At 42.7% G+C, this 5,903-nt stretch overlaps 1 non-coding gene across 1 annotated transcript; it reads right to left on the bottom strand.

Annotated features, from left to right (window-relative positions):
• Window positions 1-1,155: 1,155 nt before the first annotated feature.
• On the bottom strand, window positions 1,156-1,230 carry Trnas-uga. The gene has a single exon. It is a non-coding gene; the product is annotated as a tRNA-Ser (tRNA).
• Between the last annotated feature and the right edge of the window lie 4,673 nt (window positions 1,231-5,903).

The raw sequence follows: 5,903 nt of genomic DNA, 5'->3' as shown, positions 1-5,903 counted from the left end.
TTTTTTGGCCACACTTTGTTGGTGGCCATTCATGTGGACAGACAGCTTGTTGGTTGTCATGCATACATAGAATGCAGCACAGTGGTTGTACCTTAGCTTGCAGATCACATGACTGGTTTCACAGGTAGCCCTGCCTTTGATGTGATAGGTAATGTTAGTGACCGGACTGGAGTAGGTGGTGGTAGGAGGATGTATGGGACAGGTCTTGCATCTAGGTCTATTACAGGGGTATGAGCCATGAGGTAAGGGGTTGGGAGCAGGGGTTGTGTAAGGATGGATGAGTATATTGTGTAGGTTTGGTAGATGGCAGAGTACCATGGTAGGAGGGGTGGGAAGGATAGTGGGTAGGACATTTCTCATTTCAGGAAACAACAAGAGGTAATCAAAACCCTGGCAGAGAATGTAATTCAGTTGCTCCAGTTCCGGATGGTCCTGAGTTACGAGGGAATGCTCCTCTGTGGCCAGACTGTGGGATTTTGGGAGGTGGTGGGAAACTGGAAAGATAAGGCACAGGAGATTTGTTTTTGTACAAGGATGGGAGGATAATTATGGTCAGTGAAGGCTTCAGTGAGACCCACGGTATATTTAGAGAGGGACTGCTCATCACTGCATATGCGACGACCACGGGTGGCTAGGCTGTACGGAAGGGACTTCTTGGTATGAAACGGGTGGCAGCTGTCGAAGTGGAGGTATTGCTGGTATTTAGTCGGTCTGATATGGATGGAGGTACTGATGTAGCCATCTCTGAGATGGAGGTCAGCATCTAGGAAGGTGGCTTGTAAGGTTGAGTAGGACCAGGGAAGCAAGTGAGGGAGAAGTTGTTGAGGTTCTGGAGGAATCTGAATAAGGTGTTCTCACCTTCAGTCCAGATAGCAAAGATGTCATCAATGAATCTGAACCAGGTGAGGGGTCTAGGATGGGCCATGGCATGGCACCATCCTAAGCTAACCTATTCATGTGCCATCTAGAGTATTCCTTCCTAAAATCCCAGAATCCTAAACCCAGATTCATTGATGACATCTTTGCTGTCTGGATTGAAGGTGAGAACACCTTATTCACATTCCTCCAGAACCTCAAAAACTTCTCCCTTAATGAGATTTTCACTCTGCAGCGGAGTGTGCGCTGATATGAAACTTCCTGGCAGATTAAAACTGTGTGCTGGACCGAGATTCGAACTCGGGACCTTTGCCTTTCACGGGCAAGTGCTCTACCAACTGAGCTACCCAAGCACGACTCACGCCGTGTCCTCACAGCTTTACTTCTGCCGGTATCTCGTCTCTAACCTTCCAAACTTTACAGAAGTCATCTGTGAACCTTGCAGAACTAGCACTTCTGAAAGAAAGGATATTGCGGAGACATGGCTTAGCCACAGCCTGAGGGATGTTTCCAGAATGAGATTTTCACTCTGCAGTGGAGTGTGCGCTGATATGAAACTTCCTGGCAGATTAAAACTGTGTGCCGGACCGAGATTCGAACTCAGGACCTTTGCCATTCGCAGGCAAGTGCTCTACCAACTGAGCTACCGAAGCACGACTCACGCCCCATCCTCACAGCTTTACCTCTGCCAGTATCTCATTTCCTACCTTCCAAACTTTACAGAAGCTCTCCTGCGAACCTTGCAGAACTAGCACGCCTGAAAGAAAGGATATTGCGGAGACATGGCTTAGCCACAGCCCGAGGGATGTTTCCAGAATGAGATTTTCACTCTGCAGTGGAGTGTGCGCTGATATGAAACTTCCTGGCAGATTAAAACTGTGTAATTCTGTAAGGTTTGGAAGGTAGGAGATGAGATACTGGCAGAAGTAACGCTGTGAGGACCGGGCGTGAGTCGTGCTTGGGTAGCTCAGTTGGTAGAGCACTTGCCCACGAAAGGCAAAGGTCCTGAGTTCGAATCTCGGTCCGGCACACAGTTTTAATCTGCCAGGAAGTTTCAACTTCTCCCTCACTTGCTTCACCTGGTCTTACTCAACTCTACAAGCCACCTTCCTAGATCTTGACCTCCATCTCAGAGATGGCTACATCAGTACCTCCGTCCATATCAGACCGACTAACCACCAGCAATACCTCCACTTCGACAGCTGCCACCCGTTTCATACCAAGAAGTCCCTTCCGTACAGCCTAGCCATGTGCGGTCGTCTCATCTGCAGCAATGAGCAGTCCCTCTCTAAATATACCGAGGGTCTCACTGAAGCCTTCACTGACCGTAATTATCCTCCCATCCTTGTACAAAAACAAATCTCCTGTGCCTTATCTTTCCAGTCTCCCACCAGCTCCCAAAGTCCCACAGTCTGGCCACAGAGGAGCATTCCCCTCATAACTCAGGACCATTCGGGACTGGAGCAACTGAATTACATTCTCTGCCAGGGTTTTGATTACCTCTCGTTGTGCCCTGAAATGAGAAATGTCCTACCCACTATCCTTCCCACCCCTCCTACTGTGGTATTCTGCCATCCACCGAACCTACACAATATACTCATCCATCCTAACACAACCCCTGCTCCCAATCCCTTACCTCATGGCTCATACCCCTGTAATAGACCTAGATGCAAGACCTGTCCCATACATCCTCCTACCATCACCTACTCCAGTCCGGCCACTAACATTACCTATCACATCAAAGGCAGGGCTACCTGTGAAACCAGTCACGTGATCTGCAAGCTAAGGTACAACCACTGTGCTGCATTCTATGTATGCAAGACAACCAGCAAGTTATCTGTCTGTGTGAATGGCCACCAACAAAGTGTGGCCAAAAAACAAGTGGATCACCCTGTAGCTGAACACACTGCCAAACATGATACCCTCATCTCAATGACCGCTTCACAGCCTGTGCCATATGGATCCTTCCCACCAACACCAGCTTTTCTGAATTGCGCAGGTGGGAATTTTCCCTGCAATACATCCTACGTTCCTGTAACCCTCCTGGCCTCAACTTCGTTAGTCACTGTCCACGCCCATCCAGCCCCCTCCCTGTTCCCATTGCAGCACTACACAGCCAGCATTTCACCACCACACCCAGTCTTTTAATTTCTTTTATTTTTATTTTTATTTCTTTCCTTTCTGCTACTTACCCCCTCCCACCTCCCCACCTTTTCTCCTACCCTCCATCTAAATTGCAACACTTCACTGTCTGCCACTCCCACCATACTATCCCTCCCCCTCCTCGCCCCAGCCTCCTGCTTACCCCCCACCTAGTCACCACTCCTATCATGCACTGGCGCTGCTGCTCGCAGTGCAGTTTCAGCTCTCTGAGACTGCAGATGTGTGTGCAAGTTGCACTTGTGTGAGTGTGTGTGTATGTGTGTCTACTGCTGACAAAGGCATTAATGGCCGAAATCTATGATTGTGTGAATCTTTTTATTGTGCCTATCGCGGCTCAGCATCTCTGCTACATGTTGAGTAGCAACTTTCCTTCTCTTGTATTGTTACATTCCATCCTGCAGTCTCTTCAACAGATATATAATTCTTGACAACCTAACCACTATGTGATCAACATAAGAGTTTCATGTTAGACTGTTGTCAAGTATGGTACCTAAAAACTTTGCCTTTTGTTTTTCTATTTTTGTAGTCTTTGATAGAGTAAACCAAATAGTCTGGATCTTTTCCTCATTTAATAGTAGACAATTTGCATTAAATCATGATGCTGCATTTTCTTTTGCCATTTCATAGCACTTACAAGGTTATCAAAAACATGGTTTACAGACAGAAAAGTTGTATCATCTGCGTACATATATGTCTTTACATCTATATTTCCTGGTAAGTCATTTATGTGTACAAGGAAGAGAAGTGGTCTCAATTTAGATCCCTGAGGCACTCCATGTTGAAACTGGAGTGTGTTTGACAGATGACTTCCTCACGTCACCACCTGTTTACTTTTATTGACGTATCATTTGATGAGTTTTAAACTTTTATCACATATTCCATAGTACTCAAGTTTAGAGAGCAAAAGTGAGTGGTCAGCATAGTCAAAGGCTTTGCTCAGATCACATAAGGTTACCTGTGTGTGAGCATGGTCCTCAAATGCTGCTAAAATGTCTCTGACTAAGAGCTCTATGGCATGTATAGCTGATCTTCCTTTTCTGTAACCAAACTGTGATGCACTTAACATATAATTTAGTTTTAGGTACTCATACATCTGCTGATATATTATGCTTTCGAAGACTTTTCCTAGTACTGGAATTAGCGAAATTGGTCTGTAGTTTGCAGGATCTGATTTGATACCCTTCTTAAAGACTGGAGTCACCTTGGATAGTCTGAGAGTATCAGGAAAAACTCCTTCTATGAGACACAGATTTATAAAATACGTTAATGATGCTGCAGTGTAATGTATGATTTTCTGGATTATTTGACATATTAAAAATATCTGTACTGTATGAATTTTTCATTTCTTTGACTATTTTAAGAACTTAATGTTGGCATACCTCTTTAAAGTGTTTCAATGATGATCTGCCTTATTATGATTTAGGTTTGCACTCTTAAGATAATCTATATATGTTACATTGGGTTTACTGATCAATTTTTCGATATCATCAGCACAGCTTACAAAATATTTGTTGAATGTATCTGCTGGTATTGGGACTTACTTGCAGAAGTTTCTGACTTCACCTTTAACAGTATTAATTACTGACCAGGCTGTTTTGCATTGGTTTTTACTATTTTTTATGAGATTTGTGTTGTATCTTTGTTTCGCCAATTGTAATTCTTTCTTATACAGTTTCTCAGCGGTTTTTTCGAGATCCTTAATTTCATTACAATTATTTACTTTGCCAAGGTGTTTCAACATCAGTAGCTTATTTTTTTAGATTCTCCAGTTCTTTGGTGTACCACAATTTACCCTTTCTTGTTTTATGATATTTCTTTTGAACAAGATGGGCTTTTAAAACACCTATTAAGTATTTGTGGAATGTTTCATAAACTGTTTGGACACTGGAATCACAGTTTTGAAATAATTTGTCCCAGTTAGTTATGCTCAGCTGGTGTGTTAGTTTTCTGAGATTGTGTTTTGTTAATATTAAGGTATTAGATTTTGTTAACTTTTGTGCAGCCTTGCTCTCACCCCCTTTTATAAAATGTCTTAACTCTGCTGTTAACATGGAGTGGTCTGAGAAAACAAATTCCTTTATCTTGGTGGAGTACATATCATGAGCACAGTTGACAGAAGCATTATCCGAGCATGCTTTTAGACTTGTTGGTTTTGAATGTACATGATGGAAGTTGTGCTGCCTTAGTATATTCAGTAACTTATTTACACTTGGTTTGTTACATGCTACATCAAAGCTTGAATTAAAGTCTCCCCTGATTACAGTTACATATTGTTTCCACTTCGTTATGTAGCAGAGTATATTGTCTAAATTTTCTAAAAATGTTTTATCATCTGAGTCAGGGGAATGATAGATACATAAAATGAAAAGTTTCATTATATCACATATGAGCCCGGTAATTTCAAAGTGTTTCTCTACACATACCCAACTAAGATATGGTGCTCTACACTCTATTTCATTTGAAACATAGATAACGGTACCACCATTACGGTACTGAGATCTGCAAAAACTGTTTCCATGTTTATAACCTTCTGGTACATAGTATTGTATTTGTTCTGGTTTAAGCCAATGTTTAGATAGACATAAGAAAATATACTTATTCTGTGGCAATGACTCCTCCAGAATTTCAGCTTTACTTTCAAGACCCTTAATGTTAAAATATAAGATGTTGGTGTGACTTATCTGTGAGTTAGCGGGTTGGTTTTTCACATTTTTATTTTCTTCTTGGCTTGAAACCGTAAAAAATTATCACTGAATGACACAGATGTATTTTTCATTTGGCTCCTCCTTAAGCACTGCTGTGTTGCTGCTCCAGTTGTTGTTGGTTCTGCTACTGCTGCTGTTGTTCTTGTTGCTGTTGCTGTT

The sequence above is a fragment of the Schistocerca americana genome, chromosome 7, assembly GCF_021461395.2.
Source record: "Schistocerca americana isolate TAMUIC-IGC-003095 chromosome 7, iqSchAmer2.1, whole genome shotgun sequence".
NCBI classification, from domain to species: domain Eukaryota; kingdom Metazoa; phylum Arthropoda; class Insecta; order Orthoptera; family Acrididae; genus Schistocerca; species Schistocerca americana.
The sequence above is the reverse complement of the archived record's forward strand: the minus strand, read 5'-3'. Positions and strand labels throughout refer to the sequence as shown.